The sequence below is a fragment of the Elephas maximus genome, chromosome 12 (genome assembly GCF_024166365.1).
Source record: "Elephas maximus indicus isolate mEleMax1 chromosome 12, mEleMax1 primary haplotype, whole genome shotgun sequence".
NCBI lineage: Eukaryota > Metazoa > Chordata > Mammalia > Proboscidea > Elephantidae > Elephas > Elephas maximus.
Window position 1 is genome coordinate 46042320 of NC_064830.1, and position 21561 is coordinate 46063880.

Genomic DNA, 21561 nt, shown 5'->3' on the forward strand with positions numbered 1-21561 from the left:
CTGTGGCTGAACACTACCACCAGCCCACCGCAGCCTCAAGGTTCCTGGCAATTCAGATCCCACAACTCCCCTCTGCTTCTGAACCATCTATCCCTCCCACTGCTGCTCAGTCCTTTTTCTAACTTTGACTTTGGTGTTCAGGGCTCCTAGCTTGTTATAAATACAATCGTTTCACTTGTTTTTTGGGTCTTTGTTGTTAGAGGGTTCACTGGAAGCATCTGACTACTCCGCCGTCTTGGCCCCGCCTCCTTCCCTGTCTTTTTAATGACCTTTCGCTTTCTTCATAAATGTCCTTGATGTCATCCCAGAACTTACCTGGTCTTTGACGATTAGTTTCAGTGCTTTGAATCTATTTTTGAGATGTTCACTAAATTCAGGAGGGATGTTTTCAAGGTTATACTTTGGCTTTTGTGGATTTGCATTGGTTTTCTTCAGCTTCAACTTGCACTTGCGCACAAACAGCTGATGGTCTGTTTTGCAATTGGCCCTTGGCTTTGTCTCCCACCACCCCCCGTCCTCACTTTGTCTTGACTGATGATATTGAGCTTCACCATAGTCTCTTTTCACAGATTTAGTCAGTTTTATTCCTGTGTAATCCCTTGGGCTAGGTCCATATGTTTATTCATCAACTGCGTTGTTGAAAAAAACTATTTCCAGTGAATAAGTCATTGGTCTTGCAGAGTTCTATCATGCAATCTCCAGCATCATTTCTATCACCAAGACTGTATGTTCTAACTACTGGCCCTTCTTCGTTTCCTTCCAACTTTCACATTCAAATCACCAGTAACTATTAATGCATCTTAGTTGCATGTTTGATAGATTTTAGACCATAACAGGTCATAAAAATCTTCAATTTCTTCATCTTTGGATTGATTTGTAGAAAATCTTTAAATATATGAATATAAATCTTTTTCATCTATAGGTTTTTAAAAATAATTTTTTATTTTATTTTTGCTGTTGTTGAGACTATACCCAGCAAAACATAGACCAATTCAACAGTTTCTACATGTACAATTCAGTGACATTGATTATATCCTTCCAGTTGTTCAACCATCCTCACCTTCCTTTTCTGAGTTGTTTCTCTCCCATTAATATAAACTCACTGTCTCCTAAGGTTCCTATCTAAACATTCAAGTTACTGTTGTCGGTTTGATTCCATATAGATGCCTCTTAAAAAAGCATAATTCTCAAAGCAGACATTTTTTACTATTTAAGCAAAACTATTGTTTTGAGAAGACTTCAGGGGATATTTTTGGTTTAAGGTTTAAAGATTATCTTAAGGCAATAGTTTCAGGGGTTCATCCAGCCTCCATGGCTCCAGAAATTCTGAATCCTGTGGGAAATTGAAATTCTGTTTGCATTTTCCCCCTTTTAAGCATGATTCTTAGAATCACTGATCAAAATGTTCAGCAATTGTAGCTGGGCACCATCCAGTTCTTCTGGTCCCGTGGCAAACAAGGCAGGTCAGCTATAGGTATTGAAAATAAGTTCTCCAGCTCTGGCTTGCCTTGGTATCTTAGTGAATGATGTTCTTAGCTTTAATGAAATGAAATTGACCAATTTTTGGTTTTATGGTTAGTGATTTTTGTTTGTTTGTTTCCAGTGTAAGAAATCTTTCCCAAATCTTTGGTCATGATGATACTCTTCTATGTTTCTTCTAGAAGTGCTATTGTTTTTCCTTTCACATTTCTCTCTATGATCCATCTAAAATTACTTTTTGTATATGGTGTGAGGCAGGGGTCAGTTCTTTTTATTCCATATAGATATCCAGCCTTCCAGTATGGTGGGTACTAGGATGAGATGGAGGGAAGTGGTAGGTCAGTAGTAGAATTCTCACCCTCCATGCCAGAGACCCAGGTTCAATTCCTGGCCAATGCAACTCAACTGCAGCCACCACCAGTCAGTGCAGGCCTGTGTGTTGCTATGAGGCTGAACAATTTTCATCAGGGCTTCCAAGCTAAAACAGACTTGAGAGAAAGTCATGGCAATCTACTTCCAAAATATCAACCAATGAAAACCCCATATGTTATAACAGTCCAATCCCATTGGTCATGGGGCCACATGAGTCAGGGACTGACTTATTGGCAGCTAACAATAGGATGAGATGAGTCAGGCACTCACCTCGGGCACAAAATTTAAAGGTATATGAAAAAATGATTATCAAGATAAACAATACTGAGTGTAATATTTAAAAAAAATGAATGCAAAGAACTCATGATGAACAAAATATCAAAATTTTAAATAATGACAGGATGTCACCTGCACTTGCATGATCCTACCCTACTTGCTCCAACCTAATCCTAGTCCTTTCCATCACAATTTGTTGAAAAGACCATCTTTTTCTTTGAATTGCATTGGTGTCTTGGTCATAAATCAGGTAAATATATACGCACTGATCTATTTCAGAACTCTCTATTTCGTTACATTGGTATATTTGTCTCCTTGCACCAACACCTCACTGTCTTAATTAATGCAGATTTGTAGTAAGTCTTGAAATTTGGTGTAGTGTAATTTTGATCTTCTTCAAAATTGTCTTAGCCTTTATAGGTCATTTGCATTTCCATATAAAATTTTTAATCATCTTGTCAATTTCCACAGACACACATACAAAATAAATATGCAAAGCTGTGATTGGAATTGCATTGAACTGGGAATAATTGACATCCTAAAAATAATGAGTCTTCTTGAATGTGTCTCTCTCTCCATTTATTTCAATCTTCTTAATTTCTCTTAATAATATTTAATTTTAATACAGAGATTTTATGAAGCTATAGCAAATGAATTTGTTACATTTTTATTAGGGAAAATTTCAAACAAAAGCTCATAGAAGCAGATAATGAATCACCATGTACCCATCACCCAGCTTCAGCTCTCTTTCTACATTATTTTGAAGAAATTCCAGACAGAATATAATTTCATTCATGAATATTTTAGTACTATTTCTAAAAATAATGACCTTAAGAAGAAAATATTTAATCAAAAACCATTATTACACGTAAAAATTTAACAATTTCTTAATATTATAATTGCCCATTAGTATTCAAATTTTAGATTATTATTTGCAGCCTGTTTGACTCAGGGTCAAAATAAGGTACACATATCAGGATTGGTAGAAATGTCTCTTAAGACTCTTCTAATCTGTAGGTTGACTACATCCATTTTTATTTTTATTTTTATTTATTCATTGAAGAAACGCTTCATTTGTCCTCTAGAGTTCCTAAATCCCTATATTTCATTTAACATGTTTCATTGTCTTATCTGTTTCCTGTAAACTTTAAAGTTTGATCTAAAGACATTCAAATGTAGTCTTTTTTTAATGGGGAAGGAATTATTTCATAAGTGATGATAATCATCAGAAGGCAGGTAATATCTTGTTTTGTATGGTTTTTAAGTGTCATTTTCGAAATGACATAGATTTTCTATATTGACATTCTACCTAGAGTCCTTGCTAATTGTTTTTAACTCCCCATTCTCCTCTCTTTCCAGTCCCTGGTAACCACTGATAAATTTTGGTCTCTATAAATTTGCCTACTCTATTGGCATAGCAGAGTTTATTAAGAAAATGTTCTGCATTCCACTTTGGTGAGTGGCATCTGACAGTTTAAAAGCTTGAAAGTAGCCATCTAAGATGCATCAATTGGTCCCAACCCACTTGGAGCAAAGGAGAATGAAGAACACCAAAGACACAAGGAAAATATTAGCCCAAGAGACAAAAGGTCCACATAAACCAGACTCCACCAGCCTGAGACCAGAAAAACTAGGTGGTGCCCAACTACCACCAATGACCACCAGAGAGTCCCAGACAGAGCTGGAGAAAAGTGTGGAGCAGAACTCAAATTTATGTAGAAAGACCAGACTTAATGGTCTGATGGAGACTGGAGAAACTCCTGAAACTATGGCCCCTGGATGCTCTGTTAACCCAGAACTAAAACCATTCCTGAAGACCACTCTTCAGACAAAGTTTAGACAGGACTATAAAACAAAAAATAATACTTGTGAGGAGTGTGCTTCCTAGTTCAATCAGACCAAATGGGTGGCTCCTACCCGGAGGCAGGATGAGAAGGCAGGAAGGGACAGAAACTGGTTGAATGGATGCAGGGAAGCCGGGGTGGAAAGGAGGAGTGTGCTGTCACATTGTGGGAATTGCAACTAATGTCACTAAACAATGTATGTAAAAATTTTTGTATGAGAAATAAACTTGAGCTGTAAACTTTCACCTAAAGCACAATAAAAAAAATTGCCTATTCTAGATATTTCACCAAAATGGAATCATACAATATTTGTCCTTTTGTGTCTGACATTTCAGTTAGCATAATGTTTTCAAGATTCATCCGTGTCATAGCATGTATCAGAACTTCATTTTTCTTCATGACTGAATAATATTCCAATGTGTGTGTATACCACATTTGTTATCCATTCATCTGTTGATGGTCACTGGGTTGTTTCTATGTTTTGGCTATTGTGAATAATGCCTCAATGAACATTAGTGTATATATGTCTGTTTGAGTCTCTGCTTTCAATTCTTTTGAGTATATACCTAGGAGTAGAATTGCTGGGTCATGTAGTAATTCTGTGTTTAACTTTTTGAGTAACTACCAAACTGTTTTCTGTAGCGCTGTACCATTTTACATTCCCACTAGCAACGTATGAGGGTTCTAATTTCTCCACATCCTCATCAACACTTGGTGTCATGGATTGAATTATGTCTCGCCCCACCCCACCCCCCCAATTGTGTGTATCACATTGGGCTGGGCCATGATTCCCAGTATTGTGTGATTTTCCTCTGTGTTGTAAATCCTGCCTCTATGATATTAATGAGGGAGGATGGGAGGCAGTTATGTTACTGAAATGCAGGACTCAACCTACAAGATAGGATTGTGTCTTGAGGCAAGCTCTTGAGTTATAAAAGAGAGAAGCAAGCAGAGAATCAAGCATACCACCAAGAAAGCAGTGACAGGAGCAGAGTGCATCCTTTGAATCTGGGGTCCCTGCATAGAGAAGCTCCTAGTCTGGGAGAAGATTGATGAGAAGGCCGACAGAGAGAGAAAGCCTTCTCCTGGACCTGACACCCTGAATTTGGACTTTTATCCTACTTTACTGTGACAAAATAAACTTCTATTTGTCAAAGCCATTCACTTGTGATGTTCTGTTGTAGCAGCACTGCATAACTAAGACATTTGGAGTTTTCTTTTTTTAAAATTGTAGCCATTCTGGTAGGTGTGAAGTGGTATCTCATTGTGGTTTTGATTTGCATTTCTATAATGACTAATGATGTTTTGCATCTTTTCATGTCCTATTTTGCCTCTTGTATATCTTTTTTTGGGGAAACATCTATTCAAGTTCTTTGCCCATTTTTTTAACTGTGTTATTTGTCTTTTTGTTGTTGAGTTTTAGTTCTTTACATATTTTAGATTCTAAACCCTTGCCAGGTATATCATTTGGAAATATTTTCTCCTATTCTGTGAGTTGTCTTTTCCCTCTCTTGATAGTGTCCTTTGATGCACAAAAGTTTTCAGTTTTAATCAAGTCCAATTTACATTATTTTTTATTTTGTTGCTTGTGCTTTGGTGTCATATCTAAGAAACCGTTGCCAATTCTAACATCATGAGAATTTACCTCATGAAAATTTTAGCTTTTACATTTAGTCCTTTGAACTATTTTGAGTTAATTTTTTTATACGGTGTGAGATACAGGTCCAAATTCGTTCTTTTGCATGTGTTCTTTTGTCTGAGCACCATTTGTTGAAGAGACTATTCAACAAATTATCTTAGCACATTTTGAATTGTCTTAGCACTGATGTTGAAAATAAATTGCTCATAAATGTGAGGAGTTATTTCAGGACACTTAATTCTATTCTGCTGCTATTCATAAGGCTTTCACTGGCTAATGCTTTTCAGAAGTAGACTGCTGGGTCCTCCTTCCTAGTCTGTCTTAGTCTGGAAGCTCAGCTGAAACCTGTCCACCATAGCCGACCCTGTTGGTGTCTGAATACCAGTGTCACAGCTTCCAGCATCAGAGCAACCTGCAAGCCCCCACAGTATGACAAACTGACAGACACAACTTCTTCATTGCAAATCCCTTTTTTCACCAACATAAACAGTGACTATACACATGGACCTCACCAGATGGAATACACAGGAATCAAATCGACTACATCTGTGGAAAGATGATGAAAAAACTCAACATCATCAGTCAAAACAAGGCCAGGGGCCATCTGTGGAACAGACCTTCAATTGCTCGTATGCATGTTCAAGTCAAAACTGAAGAAAATTAGAAAAAGTCCACGAGAGCCAAAGTACGACCTTGCATATATCCTACCTGAATTTAGAGACCATCTCAAGAATAGATTTGACTCATTGCACACTAATGAGCTGTGGAATAACATCAAGGACATCATACACGAAGAAAGAAAGACGTCATTAAAAATACAGGAAAGAAAGAAAAGACCAAAATGGTTGTCAGAAGAGACTCTGAAACTTGCTGTTGAACATCGAGCAGCTAAAGCAAAAGGAAGAAATGATGAAGTAAAAGAACTGAACAGAAGATTCCAAGGGTGGCTTCAGAAGACAAAGTATTATAATGACACATGCAAAAAGTTGGAGATAGAAAACCAAAAGGGAACAACGCTGTCAGCATTTCTCAAGCTGAAAGAACTGAAGAAAAAAATTCAAGCCTCAAGTTACAATAGTGAAGGGTTCTATGGGAAAAATATTAAACGATGCAGGAAGCATCAAAAGAAAATGGAAGGAATACACAGAGTCATTATACCAAAAAGAATTGGTCGGTGTTCAACCATTTCAAGAGGTAGCATATGATCAGGAACCAATGGTACCGAAGGAAAAAGTCCATTCTGCTCTGAAGGCATTGGTGAAAAACAAGGCTCCAGGGATTGATGGAATATCAATTGAACTGTTTCAACAAATGATTCAGCGCTGGAAGTGCTCACTTGTCTATGCCAAGAAATATGGAAGACAGTTACCTGGCCAACCGACTGGATGAATATTTATGCATATTTCCAAGAAAGGTGATCCAACCAAATGCCGAAATTATCAAACAATATCATTAACATCACACACAAGCAAAATTTTGCTGAAAGTCATTCAAAAGTGGCTGCAGCAGTATATTGACAGGAAACTGCCAGAAATTCAGCCTGGATTCAGAAGAGGATGTGGAACCAGGGATATCATTGCTGATGTCAGATGGATCCTGGCTGAAAGCAGACAATACCAGAAGGATGTTTACCTGTGTCTTACTGACTATGCAAAGGCATTTGACAGTGCAGATCATAACAAATTATGGATAACATTACAAAGAATGGGAATTCCAGAACACTTAATCGTGCTCATGAGGAACCTGAACATAGATCAAGAGGCAGCTGTTCAGACAGAACAAGGGGATACTGAGTGGTTTAAAGTGAGGGAAGCTGTGCATCAGGGTTGTATCCTTTCACCATATTTATTTGATCTGTCTGCTGAGCAAATAATCTGAGAAGCTGGATTTTATGAAGAAGAACAGGGCACCAGGATTGGGGGCTCATTAACAACCTGTGTTATGCAGGCGACACAACCTGGCTTGCTGAAAGTGAAGAGGACTTGAAGCACTTACTAATGAAGATCAAAGACCACAACCTTCAGTATGGATTACACCTCAACATAAAGAAAACAAAAATCCTCACAACTGGACCAATGAGCAACATCATGATAAACGGAGAAAAGACTGAAGTTGTCAAGGATTTCATTTTACTTGGATCCACAATCAACACCTATGGAAGCATCAGTCAAGAAATCAAATGACTCATTACATTGGGCAAATCTGCTGCAAAAGACCTCTTTAAAGTGTTAAAAAGCAAAAATGTCACCTTGAGGACTAAGGTACACCTGACCCAAGCCATGGTGTTTTCAGCCACCTCTTATGCATGGGAAAGCTAGACAACGAATAAGGAGGACTGAAGAAGAGTTGATGCCTTTGGATTCTGATGTTGGTGAAGAATATTGAATATACCATGGACTGACAAAAGAATGAACAAAGCTGTCTTGGAAGAAGTACAGCCAGAATGCTCCTTAGAAGTGAGGATGATGAAACTTCGTCTCACATATTTTGGACAGGTTACCAGGAGGGACCAGTCCCTGGAGAAGGACATTATGCTTGGTAGTGGAGGGTCAGTGAAAAAGAGGAAGACCCCCAATGAGATGGATTGACAATGGCTGTAACAATGGGCTCAAGCATAACAAGGATCGTGAGGGCAGTGTAGGATCGGGCAGTGTTTCGTTCTGTTGTGCGTAGGGTCACTACGGGTCGGAACCGACTTGACAGCACCTGAAAATAATAATAATAGTTAATGAAATGACTGACATATATGAATTTAAAATTACTGATTACTACTTTTTTTCATTTTTCTGCTTTCTTGTGTTATTTAGGACAATTCAAGTTGTTGTTGTTTTTGTCGTTAGATGCTGTCGAGTCGGTTCCAACTCATAGCGACCCTATGCACAACAGAACGAAACACTGCCCTGTCCTGCGCCATCCTTACAATCGTTGTTATGCTTGAGCTCATTGTTACAGCCACTGTGTCAATCCACCCTGTTGAGGGTCTTCCTCTTTTCCGCTGACCCTGTGCTTTGCCAAGCATGATGTCCTTCTCCACAGACTTATCCCTCCTGACAATGTGTCCAAAGTATATAAGATGTAGTCTCGCCATCTTTGCTTCTAAGGAGCATTCTGGTTGCACTTCTTCCAAGACAGATTTATTTGCTCTTCTAGCAGTCCTTGGTATATTCGATATTCTTCGCCAACACCACAATTCAAAGGCATCAGTTCTTCTTTGATCTTCCTTATTCATTGTCCAGCTTTCACTTGCATATGATGCGATTGACAATACCATGGCTTGGGTCAGGTGCACCTTAGTCTTCAAGGTGACATCTTTGCTCTTCAACACTTTAAAGAGGTCCTTTGCAGCAGATTTACCCGATGCAATGCGTCTTTTGATTTCTCGACCGCTGCTTCTGTGGCTGTTGATTGTGGATTCAAGTAAAATGAAATCCTTGACAACTTCAATCTTTTCTCCGCTTATCATGATGTTGCTTATCGGTCCAGGTGTGAGGATTTTTGTTTTCTTTATGTTGAGGTGTAATCCATACTGAAGGCTGTGGTCTTTGATCTTCATTAGTAAGTGCTTCAAGTCCTCTTCACTTTCAGCAAGCAAGGTTGTGTCATCTGCATAACACAGGTCGTTAATGAGTCTTCCTCCAGTCCCGATGCCCCGTTCTTCTTCATATAGTCCAGTTTCTCGGATTATTTGTTCAGCATACAGATTGAATAGGTATGGTGAAAGAATACAACCCTGGCGCACAACTTTCCTGACTTTAAACCAATCAGCATCCCCTTGTTGTGTCCAAACAACTGCCTCTTGATCTATGTAAAGGTTCCTCATGAGCACTATTAAGTGTTCTGGAATTCCCATTCTTCGCAATGTTATCCATAATTTGTTATGATCCACGCAGTCGAATGCCTTTGAATAGTCAAAAAACCACAGGTAAACATCCTTCTGGTATTGTCTGCTTTCAGCCAGGATCCATCTGACATCAGCAATGATATCCCTGGTTCCACATCCTCTTCTGAAACCAGCCTGAATTTCTGGCAGTTCCCTGTCGATATACTGCTGCAGGCATTTTTGAATGATCTTCAGCAAAATTTTGCTTGCATGTGATATTAATGATATCGTTCTATAATTTCCACATTCGGTTGGATCACCTTTCTTGGGAATAGACATAAATATGGATCTCTTCCAGTCAGTTGGCCAGGAAGCTGTCTTCCAATTTTCTTGACACAGACGAGTGAGCATCTCCAGCGCTGCATCTGTTTGTTGAAACATCTCAATTGATAGTCCCTCAATTCCTGGACCCTTGTTTTTCACCAATGCCTTCAGAGCAGCTTGGACTTCTTCCTCAGTACCATCGGTTTCTGATCATATGCTACCTCTTAAAATGGTTGAACATCGACTAATTCTTTTTGGTATAATGACTCTGTGTATTCCTTCCATCTCCTTTTGATGCTTCCTGCATCATTTAATATTTTCCCATAGAATCCTTCACTATTGCAACTCGAGGCTTGAGTTTTTTTTTCAGTTCTTTTCAGCTTGAGAAACGTCGAGTGTGTTCTTCCCTTTTGGTTTTCCATTTCCAGCTCTTAGCACATGTCATTATAATACTTAACTTTGTCTTCTTGAGCCGCCCTTTGAAATCTTCTGTTCAGTTCTTTTACTTCATCAATTCTTCCTTTTGCTTAAGCTGCTCGTCATTTGAGAGGAAGTTTCAGAGTCTCCTCCGACATCCATCTTGGTCTTTTCTTTCTTTCCTGTTTTTTCAATGACCTCTTGCTTTCTTCATGCATGATGTCCTTGATGTCATTCCACAACTTGTCTGGTCTTCGGTCACCAGTATTCAGTGCACAAATCTATTCTTCAGATGGTCTCTAAATTCAGGTGGGACGTACTCAGGCTCATATTTTGGCTCTCGTGGACTTGCTCTGATTTTCTTCAGTTTCAGCTTGAACTTGCATATGAGCAATTGATGGTCTGTTCCACAGTCTGCCTCTGGCCTTGTTCTGACTGATGATATTGAGCTTTTCCATCATCTCTTTCCACAGATGTAGTCAATTTGATTTCTGTGTGTTCCATCTGGTGAGGTCCATGTGTATAGTCGCTGTTTATGTTGGTGAAAGAAGCTATTTGCAATGAAGAAGTCATTGGTCTTGCAAAATTCTATCATTCGGTCTCCAGCATTGTTTCTATCACCAAGGCCGTATTTTCCAACTACTGATCCTTCTTCGTTTCCAACTTCCACATTAAAATCACCAGTAATTATCAATGCATCTTGATTGCATGTTTGATCCATTTCAGACTGCGGCACCTGATAAAAATCTTCTATTTCTTCATCTTTGGCCCTAGTGGTTGGTGTGTAAATTTGAATAGTAGTGGTATTAACAGGTCTTCCTTGTAGGCGTATGGATATTATCCTATCACTGACAGCATTGTACTTCAGGATAGATCTTGAAATGTTCTTTTTGACGATGAATGCAACACCATTCCTCTTCAAGTTGTCATTCCCAGCATAGGAGACTATATGATTGTCTGATTCAAAATGGCCAATACCAGTTCATTTCAGTTCAGTAATGCCTAGGATATCGATGTTTATGCATTCCATTTCATTTTTGGCAATTTCTCATTTTCGTAGATTCATACTTCGTACATGCCAGGTTCTGACTATTAATGGATGTTTGCAGCTGTTTCTTCTTATTTTGAGTCATGCCACGTCAGCAAATGAAGGTCCCGAAAGCTTTATTCCATCCACGTCATTAGGGTCGACTCTACTTTCAGGAGGCAGCTCTTCCCCAGTCATCTTTTGAGTGCCTTCCAACCTGGGGAGCTCATCTTCCAGCACTATATCAGACAATGTTTTGCTGCTATTCATAAGGTTTTCACAGGCTAATACTTTTCAGAAGTAGACTGCCGGATCCTTCTTCCTAGTCTGTCTTAGTCTGGAAGCTCAGCTGAAACCTGTCCTCCATGGGTGACCCTGTTGGTATCTGAATACCTGTGGCATAGCTTCCAGCATCACAGCAACACACAAGCCCCCATAGTACGACAAACTGACAAGTATTTTTTATTATTCCATTATTTTATTATTCTTCCACTGCTAGATTGTTAGCTATACATTCTTTTGCTATTATTTTGTTGTTTATCCTAGAGATTACAAGATGTAGCTTTGATTCACTTCAATGTATCTAAAATTAGTACTTTTATCACTTCCCAGACAATTCAAGAACCTTACAAACTTAAACTCCATTTACACCCCTTGTGCCTATTGTGCTATTGTTCTTATATAGTTTAATTCTGCATATATTTTAAACTTCACAATACATTATTATTCTTATTGCTTAATACTCTAAATATTAATTTATATTTACCCACATCTTTCCATTTTATTGTTCTTCATTTTTTTCTGTGCCTCCATGCTTACAGTTGGGATCAGTTTCATTCTTCCTGAAGAGCTCCTTTCAGTATTACCCGTAGTGTACTCTATACTAATGAGAAATAGTTTCAGTATTTAGATTCAGTATTTGTTTGACTGAAAACTTATTTTCCTTTCAATCAAGGGAATTAATTGAAAGTTATTTTCATTGGGTATAGAAGTCTAGGAAAGTAGCTATCTTTCTTTTCTTTTTTTTTTTTTTTTTTTTAGCACATTAGAGATGTCATTCTGTTGTTTTCGCTTCCATTACTGGTGATGAGATATCACCTGTTCATTTTATTTCTAGTTCTTTGAATATAATGTCTTTTATCTTTGGCTGTTTTAAAGGTTGTCTTTGGTATTCAGCACTCTATAATGTACTTAGGTTTAGCTTGTCTTTGCCTTTATGCTGCTTCATAACACTTCTTAAATCTTAGGCTTGGACCTAAGGCTTTCTCACTTTGGAAAAGTTCCTAGTTATTAACTTTTCAAATATTGTTTCTTTCTCCTTTCCTTTTGGATTTCTATTACTGTGTCTCATATGTCTCTTGGTTCTCATATACATATATTTTTTCTCTTCCTGTTTCAGTATGGATATTTTCTTCAGACCTCTCTTCCCATTTTCCGTCCTCTCTTCTGCTAATTAAACCTATTTTTGAGATCTTTAATCTGCTGTTAAACCTATTTTTGAGTTCTTTAATTTTTCTGTTCTAAAACTTCCATTGGATTTTTTTTTTTTGACAGCTTCTAGTTTTTGGATAAAATTCTCAATTTTGTCATCTAATTTCTTGAGCATATAAATTATACATATTTTAAAATCCATGTCTAATAACTCCAATATGTAGATTGTTTGCGAGTCTGTTCTAACCAAAGGTTAATGCCTTGAATCCACCAGCTTCTCCTTGGAAACACTATGGGACCCTACTCTGTCCTACAGGGTCACCATGAGTCAAAATTGACTCGATGGCAACAGGTTTGGTTTGGTTTTTTCGGTTTATTTTTGTTTCTTGGTTTTTACTCATTTAGTCTTACCTTCTGGCATACACGGCAATTTTTTATTAAATGCTGGACATTTTATATGAAAACTTGAAGAGATAGTTCAAAGCTCTGAATGTAGTTACTTACCCCAGAGAGGAAAAACATTATCTCCATTACTGGTCTGACAGAGACCAGAGAAACCCCTGAGACTATGGCCACTGGACACCCTTCCAACTCAGAATTTAAGCCACTCCCAAAGTTCACCTTTCAGCCAAAGATTAGACAGGCTTATAAGACAAACAGAAACATATGTGAGGAATGTGTTTCTTAGATCAATCAAGGATTCAAGACCAAATGGGCAACACCTGTCCAAAAGCAAAGACGAGAAGGCAGGAAAGAACAGGAAAACTGGACAAATGGAAATGGGGAATCTGGAGTGGAAAAGAGGAATGCTGTCATATTGTGGGTATTGCAACCAATGTTACAAAACAAATTGTGTATAAATTTTTGAATGAGAAATAATTTGTAAACTTTCACCTAAAGAACGCACACACACACACACACACACACACACACACACACAAAGATTATCTCCAGAGAGAAAAGTTATTTTTGCTTCTGGCCATGTTTTAGAGTGTGGTGATATTATCTCAATTCAATCAGGGGTTGAACTCATCAGAGCTGAGTTTCATTTTTTTTTTTTTGCATTTACTCCTTTCTTTCTTTTTTAAAATTTTATTAATTTTGTTGTTGTCGAAGAACAACATACACCCATTCAACAGTTTCTACACATACAATTCAGTGACATTGATTACATTCTTTGAGTTGTGCAACCATTCTCACCCTCCATTTCTGAGTCTTTTCCCCCCCCCATTAGCAAAAACTCACTGTCCCCTATCTAACATTTTGAGTTGCTGTTGTTAATTTGATACCATATATATTGCCCTTTTTTAAGCATAATGCTCAAGGCAGACATTTTTACTAGTTAAACTAAGCCGTTGTTTGGTTTTAAGAAGACTTCAGGGGATATTTTCGGTTTAAAGTTTAACCATTACCTCAGGGCAATAGTTTTGGGGGTTCATCCAGCATCCACGTTTTCAGAAAAACTAGATTCCATGAAAATTTGAAATTCTGTTGTGCATTTTCTCCCTTTTGATCAGGATTCTCCCATAGAATCTTTTATCAAAATGTTCAGCAATGGCAGCCAGGTACCATCCAGTTCTGGTCTCATGGCAAAAGAGGCCATTGTTCCTGGAAGCAATTAGCCACACATTTCATTGTCTGCTCTTATTCCTGATTCTCCTTCTTCCTCTGTTGGTCCAGGCAGATAGAGACCAATTGTTGTGCCTCACCCCACCCTGAAACACGGCCAGAAGCAAAAATAACTCTCCTCTCTGGAGATAATCTTTGTGTGTGTGCATGTGTACTTTAGGTGAAAATTTAGAGAGCAGATTATTTCTCATTCAAAAATTTATACACAAATTGTTTGGTAACATTGGTTGCAAGTTTTTAAGACCCCAGATATTACACAACATACAAGGAGGTAGAAAAGAAGCACTAAGCACTTTATTAGGCCAATTTACTGGGATGTCGCATGAAACCATGACCCTAAACCTTCAAACCTAGGAACCAAATTCCATGAGGTGTTTGGTAGTACTTAAGAAGCCTTATAGCTAATCTTTTTAATTTTAATCATTGTTGTAAATATGTTCGTCACACTTTTGCCAATTCAGCTTTTTACAGGTGTACAGCTTATTGGTAGCACTTACAGAATTGACTGTTCAACCCTACCATTAATCCATCACTGTAAACCAAAACGCAGTACTTCATAAAAAATAATCCACCTTTGCCCCACTCTCTTGCCCCTAGCAACCACTAATAAACTTTGGGTCTCTATACATTTGCCTTTTCTTGTCTTTTTATGAGTGAGGTCATACAATATTTGTCCTTCGTGGTTGATTTATTGCACTCAGCATAATGTCTTTTTAGCTCCATCCGCATTGTAGCATGTATCAAGACTTAATTTACCCTACTGGCTGAGTAGTATTCCATTATATGTATGTACCACATTTTGTTGAACCATTCATCTGTTGATAGGCATTTAGGTTGTTTCCACCTTTTGGCTATCTGTAGGCAATGAACATTGGTTTACAAGTCTCTGTTTGAGTTTCTGCTTTCAAGTCTTTTGGGCATATACCTATATGCCCAAAGTGGAATTGCTGGGTCATATGGTAGTTCTGCTTTTAGTTTTCGGGGAACCACCACACCGTTTTCCACAATGGCCGTACCATTTTGGATTCCCACCAGCAATGGATATGTGTTCCCATATCCCCGCATCCTCTTTTTTTTTTTTTTTTTTAATTTTAGCTATCCTAGTGGGAGTGAAATGGTGGTTTTGATTTGCCTCCCTCTAATGGTTAATGACATTGAGCATCTTTTCATGTGTTTGGTGGACATTTGAATGTTAAGCTTCAATTTTTGAGTCTGGTCTATTTCAGGCTTACCCCTTCTCCTAGATATAGTCGTTTGAGGATCCCAGCTGAAAGCCTGGGGGTATTTATTAGAGTCCCTCCTCTGTGGTCCCTAAAAACTCTTGTGTTTGTCCATCTATCTCCATAAAACTATTGGAAGTTCTACTTAGCTTCTTATCCTCAAGTCAGCCTTAGTCAGCTACTGCTTGAGAACTGGTAAATGCCTTGAGAGAAAAATGTAGGCTCACCATTCTACATTCCACATTTCCCATCTCTCTGGGATCTTGGCTCTTCTAGCTTTTGATAACTTGATAGCTCTCCAATGACTTCAAATAGATTTGTTATTATTATTATTTTTTAATTTTTCATCCAACTTTTCTAGTTCTTCTCAGTTGGGTAGTTCTTCTGAAGCAAAGCATTACTATAAACAGAAATCTTGTTTCCATTCTAGAAACTTGGACGTTATATATTCTGTTTCTATTCTTTTAGTCGTTACACAAGGAATTTCAAAATGCATACTTATCCAATTCTCCATTCAGAATCATTTTGCCAACACTGTTAAATCCATCCATCGAGGTTTTAATTTCGATACCGTAGTCTCGATTTCTAGAAGTATTATTTGGTTCTTTTTTAAATCTGCTAGATCATATTTTATGGTTTTCTGTTACTTATAAATATATTTAAGCTTGTATCTTATTTCTTTAAATACATATGCATAGCCATTTCCTAATCTGGATCTGATAATTCCAATACCTGATGTCTTTTCAGATTTGTTTCTGCTTTCTGTTGTTTCTGCAGATGTGCTTATTTTAGAGTATTTAATATTTCACATTAATATTTAACACTTGTGAAATTGGGATATGTTTTACAAGTGATGATGTTTCATAATTTAATTGGTAGTTTTTTTTTTTCTTTCTTAGATTTGATGGAATGCAATATTTGTGGGGAGTTTTTGAAAGCTAGGATGATCTTCCTCAGAGAGTATTTCATTTGCTTTTGACTCTGGTGCCAAGGAGCCCTGGTTATACTTGGCTCCTAACTGAAAGGCTGGTGGTTTCAAACCACCAGCTGCTCCATGGGAAAAAGACCTGGCAACCTGCTTCCGTAAAGATAATAGCCTGGGAAACCCTATTGGGCAGTTCTACTCTTTCATATAAGGTTGCTATGAGTTGGAATTGACTCAGTGGTATACAATAGCAATGTGGTGCCATCAACTCAGGATCGTTTTTAAATTCCTGACTTGAGGGTTTTTTAGGACCACCCAGATAATATGAAATTGAACTGAAAATTACACAAAAATTAGCCTGTGGTTACAACCTCCCTTGGATTTCTCTCCAGCTCCCTGAACTTTAGATAGTGTTGAGGCAACTTACTCTGTAGTTCCCTGGGGATAGAGACAAGTGGCAGATTTGTCATTCTGAGGTTCCAGTTGAAAGTAGGGAAGGTCTTGTATTGGATTTTTTTTTTTCTTGGTCTTATGGTTTGTGTTTTTGCAGTTTTCTTTAAGAAGTTCTTCTCTGTCCTAGGTCACAAAGATCCCATCCTACTTTTTTTCTTTCTTTCCTCCTTCCTCCCTTCCTCCCTCCCTCCCTTCCTTCCTTCCTTCCTTTCTGTTTTTCAGCCTTACCTTTCACATTTTAGTTTTTAAATCATTTGGAGTCTACCTCTATATGTGCTGGGTGGAAATCCTGGTGGCACAGTGGTTAAATGCTATGGCTGTTAACCAAAAGGTCGGCAGTTTGAATCCACCAGGTGCTTCTTGGAAACTCTATGGGGCAGTTCAACTCTGTCCTATAGGGTTGCTATGAGTTGGAATCGACTTGATGGCAGTGGGTTTTCTATATGTGCTATTAAGAAGTGATCCAATTTTATTTTCCTCATTATTGTAAGCCAGTTTCCCCATAACCATTTCCTAAAGAATCTTTTTCCTATTGACTTATGAAACTCCCTTTATCATATTAAGCTGCCATATATATGTGAGTCTGTCTCTGAGTTTTCTATTTTGTTCCATTGGTCTATTTGTTCCTGTTTTTATCATCATTACTTTGTTGTATGTCTTAATGTTTAGTACAGTAAGTATCTTCTTTGCCATTCTTTTTAATGTTGATTTAGCTGTAGGTGGAGTTTTATTTCTCCATATAAATTTTAGAGAGTTTTAACAAGCTCTTCAAACGTCCCAACTGAAATTTTGACTGGAAATGCATTAAAATATAATTTAATTTGGGAAGTACTTACATCTTTATAATTTTAAATAATACCAACCAAGAGCCTGGAATGTCTCTCCATTTAGTCATATCATGTTTTATATCCATGAGTTCTATAATTTTCTACTTTACGGTCTTCTGTATTTCTGGTTAATACCTCAACAATTTATCACATTTATTGCTATTATTAATTATATCTTTACCATCTTTTTCTAGTTTTTTGCTGCAGTGGGATTATGTTATTGGTATTTGTAAGTTGTTCTATTCTGCAGCCTTCATGAATTCTCTTATTAAGGCTGTTGGAGAACATCTCTGGTTATCATTTCATTTGCTTCCATACTTACTCATCTACTCAAATTACCTATTTATTTTTTGCCCAATTTTGCTATTCTTTTCTAGGAATTTAACCATTTCATCAGGTTTTTCACATTAACGTATACCCGTTAAAAAACCTGTCGCTGTCAAGTCGATTCCGACTCATAGCGACCCTACAGGACAGAGTAGAACTGCCCCATAAGAGTTTCCAAGGAGCACCTGCTGGATGTGAACTGTCAACCTTTTGGTTAGCAGATGTAGCTCTTAACTAGTACACCACCAGAGTTTCTGAATTAATGTATAGCTTCTAAAAAAATTTTTTTTTCCTCCTTCTTCTCCTACTTCTTTTTAATTTCCAGTGAAATTTACATTTACTTTGACCTATTCCTCTCAGGGCATTATCAGCTCAGGACCGCTTGTACTTTCATTTTGAGGTTTCCTAGCTACACAGTGAGTATAAACTAGAACTCCAAACCAATATGAGGATAGACACATGGTTAAAATTCTGAGATAACTTTTTCCCACCCAGAACTCAAGTTTTCCTTGTCTGGTGGGCAGATTTTTTTTTTCCTACCTACCTAGGTGCGTAGCCCTTTGAGGATCCTGGCTTTTTCTGCGGTGTTAATTCCAAATAAAGGAGCCCTGGTGGTACAGTCGAGCCCTGGTGGCCCAGTGGTTAAGTGCTAACTGAAAGGTTGGTAGTTTAAATCTATCACCTGCTCCTTGGAAACCCTATGGGACAGCTCTATTCTGTCGTATAAGGTTGCCGTGAGTTGAAATCTACTCCGGAGCAATGGGTTTAATTCCAAATACCCATTGTAGACCTTGTTCCTTATTCCTGCTTTGCTGTTAACCCAAGTCCTTTAGTGACTGAAACCGCAAATGCCCTAGGGCAATGAAGTGTCAGCTGGCTTTCCACTTTTGTTTTTCAGTTTTCTCTTTATTTTTGGCCCTGTGGATATCCTTTACTCTCTTGTGGGGAGCTAAACTCTACAATTAAAAGGATGTATGTTGTATTTATTAAGCATTTCCAGGTGTTTTGTAGTGGGAGTGTTTTCAGATTATTTCACTCTGTGATATTATGTGTAGATCATTTTGAGATAAATTTATAAAAAGATCATTTGTAAGTTTATTAACCTGTACTTCAACATGCACTAGTTTTTTTTTTTTAGTTTTTTTTTTCAACATCAGTTTTCCTTTTGTTTCCTATTTTTAACCAATGGTATATTTTGGATATAAATTAAATAATACATGAAGAAGCATAAAATATATTTTAAACTCTCTAAGGGTCAAAACTACCACTGCAGAGAGGGGTATTCAATTGAATAATAAACTGACTGACTGAGTCATGAGCATATTCATGAAAAACTCTAAAAAAAAATTTTTTTTTTTTTTATTAATGAAGTCCCCACTAATTGTTGTGTAGGCTCTTCTGATACATTTGACACACTCTCAGAAACAGATGCCCTGATTTAAAGGGAATATTCGTTTTATTTGAAATTGCAACAAACGTCATTATTGCCTTTCAAATGACCTAGAACACCTTTTTAAAAATCCAAGGAGTTCAGTTCTGCTGTTGTTAGTTGGGAGCCCTGGTGGAGCAGCTGTTAAGAGCTGGGCTGCTAACTAAAAAGGTTGGCTGTTTGAATCCACCAGCCACTTCCTGGAAACCCAATGGGGCTGTTCTACTCTGTCCTATAGGGTCACCATGAGTAGAAATCAACTCAATGGCAACAGGGTTTTGTTTTTTTTTTAATTTTTTATTGTGCTTTAGGTGAAAGTTTACAAAGCATATTAGTTTTTTGTTAAACAATACACATATTGTTTTGTGACATCGGTTGCCAACGCTGTGACATGTCAACATTCTCCCCTTCTCGACCTTGGGTTCCCCATTTCCATTTGTCTAGCTTTTCCTATTCCCTCTTGCCTTCTCGTCCTTGCCCCTGGGCTGGTGTGCCCATTTAGTCTCATATACATGGTTGAACTATGTGTGTTATTGTTTGTTTTGTAGGCCTGTCTAATCTTTGGCTGAAGGGTGAACCTCAGGAGTGACTTCAGTACTAAGTTAAAAGGGTGCCTGAGGGCCACACTCTCAGGGTTTTTCCAGTCTCTGTCAGACCAGCAAGCCTGGTGTTTTTTTTGTGAGTTTGAATTTTGTTCTACATTTTTCTTCACTTCAGCTCTGTCTGGGACCCTGTATTGTGATCCCTGTCAGAGCAGTAAGGGTTTGGTTTTGGTTGTTAGTTGCCGTGTAATGACCTTACGCAGGGGTTTCCTACTAATTAGGAAATTCTGACCTATAGGCTAATATTAAAACTCCACAGTTTAATGTAATCTGGTTCCACCTACCATTTCACCCGTATCTCATGCTACTTAGCAAAAATGCACCTGATGATCATGATATGGAAACCCTGGTGGCGTAGTGGTTAGTTAAGTGCTGCAGCTCTTAACCAAGAGGTCAGCAATTTGAATCCACCAGGCACTCCTTGGAAACTCTACGGGGCAGTTCTACCCTGTCCTATAGAGTCACTATGAGTTGGAATTGACTCGAGGGCAGTGGGGTTTGGTTTGGTTTTGATCATGGTATGCTGATCTCAGTATTGCTTCCACTTGCCGGCAATGCTCTTTTCTCACCTAAATATCTTCTGCTGATTCTTCAAACTCCAATACAGTTGTCAACTTCTTGAGTAATTATTCCCTTCTCTCTGAGGCAATCATTCTGTTCTCTGTATTCCCTAACACTTATTTTTCTGTTACAGCATTTGCCACATTGTATTATAACTTAGCAGTCTAGACATCTCACCTGTCTTCCCTACTAGTACAAATTCTTAGAGTGCAGGGATCATACTTATTTTTCTAGTCCCAGAACTCCACACAGGACCTAGTACTCAATACTCAATAAATGAATAAATGAGTGAGGTGGTATAAGAACCAATCAAATCAATTTATTATCAATTAAATCTATTATTAGTTCTGTTTCCCTTTGTTCTACATCTGTTCTGACACCAGCTGCACATACAGCACTTCTTCCTCCAACCCTAAGCACCCGGAACTCGGTCAGACCTGACAAGTTAAAGGACACATCCTTCAAACTGCCAAATCTGCCCAAGACCTCAGATGCCAACTGCAAGCTTCTGGGCCCCACGACACACTCACTTCTGACCTGCTGGCTACAAATTTGGGGTTTTTGCCACTACCCCTCAGGATGCTAGCCATCAGCTCAGCGTCTCCAGGGTTCTTTCTCACTTCTGATCTCTAGCTCCTACTACTCCCCTGGTTCCATAATTTGCTAGAATGACTCACAGAACTCAGGCAAGTACTATACTTACTATTACAGTTTAATTATAGCAAAAGGATACAAATGAAGAGACTCATAGGGCAAGGTCTGGGAAGGTTCCCAATGTGGAGCTTTCATGTCTCAAAAAGGGGAATGCTATCTTCCCATGTGCATTGATGTCTTTCACCAGGCAGAAAGCCCATGGAGTTTCAATGTCCAGAGCTTTTATCAGGGGTCTCGCCACATAATTCAAACTTAAGCCCTCTTCCTTGAAGTTGGTTGATATCACACAGTGGGTCTCTCTGGCC

General features: G+C 38.1%; 1 protein-coding gene across 1 annotated transcript in view; it reads left to right on the top strand.

Annotated features, from left to right (window-relative positions):
* The window catches only part of C12H2orf16 (chromosome 12 C2orf16 homolog), a 54271-nt gene that overhangs the window by 13920 nt on the left and 18790 nt on the right, over positions 1-21561 (top strand). The window lies entirely within an intron of this gene.